Below are 1,357 nucleotides of genomic sequence, written 5' to 3'. Positions count from 1 at the left end.
CGCGACCTCGGCCCTCGGGGACGACTGCGCGCAGCTGGGGAGGGGGCGCGGCGGCAGAACCCGCCCTCTGCACTCGCCCGCCCCGCACAAGAGCGAGGTCGTCAGGCGCAGGGCTCCACGTCTGCGCCAACCCGTGGGGTGCGGGTCGGCGGACCCCTGACTCTCGCCTCTTGCGCCCCTCGCTGGCCGCGCCCACTGCGCGCAGGGTCTCGCCCAGCGCCCGGGAGGGGCCGGGAAATCCCGCCCGCCGCCGTCGACGTCACTGGTGCGTCATCGGGGCTCCCGCACCGGGCTCCGCGCGCCCGGCGCCCCGAGTGCCGCCCTCCTGGAGCGCGCGGCCGGGTCCGCGCACGGGCAGGCTCGGTCCCGGGATGCGGCCCGGCTGAGCGCAAGGCGCGGCGGCCCCCTACTTCCCCGGGATCACGGGGCTGTGCGCGCATAGACGCGGACGGCTGTGCGGGGCGCGCACCGACGTCGCTAGGGCACCGGGAAAGGACCGTTGCTCTGGCCACCTGCGCGACCCGGGCCGGACCGGCTCCCAGGTGAGCGGAGAGCGGGGCGCCCCTTCCTACCGGGCCGCAGCGTGCAGAGCCTCGAGCTTTCGGAGCTGCAAATCTTTTGTGATGGGCACATTACAATCGCCTCGTGGCCACACTCCTCTTCCTTGCGGGGAAAACGGCTTCGGTGCCGTCCATTTTCCAACTCTTGGTAAAACAACACGAAACCTTCGGAATGGGGAAGCAACCGGAACCTTTCAAGCAGTCTGAATAACTCGTAAACAGAGAGGACGATATTAATTCCCTCTATAAAGTCAACCACATACCACCGTGAATGACGCTGAGAAATGTCCTGAGAAGGTGCACCCTTCCAATTCACTCACTCTCAGCAACCGTGCCTTGCTATGAGGACACAGAGATCTCTGGTCCCGCTGCTTTGACTTTTATCCCAGACAGACGTGCACCTTCGCGGAGTCTCGGTGTCGGGTGCCACACAAATACAGAGGCCAGGAAGGCCCACGTGGGGCCAGCGCGTGTCTCACATGAAATTTTTTCATAGCGCCCAAGAGTCCATAAATTGACTATGGCAAAATGACTAAGTCTGTAAATATCCACCGCAGAGCGGGCCACCGCGGTAAGTACTGCGCTGAAGATTCCACAAATCTAAAATTGGGCTGTTTTCACCCCAAAAATATGTGTCTTACAATCCTTATGTCAGTGTTGCACCCTTTCCCACACTGGTTGTATAAAGCAGAATCCTAGGCTTCCGTTGATCCTAAATCCCGCCGTTTGTCCCAGCTAGTCAGTTGTCAGGAGATAACATCCATGCTTTCAGGAACCTCCCTTCTTCCTTTTACCTT

At 61.5% G+C, this 1,357-nt stretch overlaps 1 protein-coding gene across 1 annotated transcript in view; it reads right to left on the bottom strand.

The window, feature by feature from the left end:
• Gng4 (guanine nucleotide binding protein (G protein), gamma 4) overlaps positions 1-237 on the bottom strand; it is a gene marked incomplete in the record, with an annotated part of 52,354 nt that extends 52,117 nt beyond the window's left edge. The window contains 1 exon segment of the mRNA XM_005404945.2: positions 1-237.
• Positions 238-1,357: the final 1,120 nt, after the last annotated feature.

This window comes from Chinchilla lanigera, unplaced genomic scaffold (assembly GCF_000276665.1).
Source record: "Chinchilla lanigera isolate Chin_1 unplaced genomic scaffold, ChiLan1.0 scaffold00091, whole genome shotgun sequence".
NCBI classification, from domain to species: domain Eukaryota; kingdom Metazoa; phylum Chordata; class Mammalia; order Rodentia; family Chinchillidae; genus Chinchilla; species Chinchilla lanigera.
The sequence above is the reverse complement of the archived record's forward strand: the minus strand, read 5'-3'. Positions and strand labels throughout refer to the sequence as shown.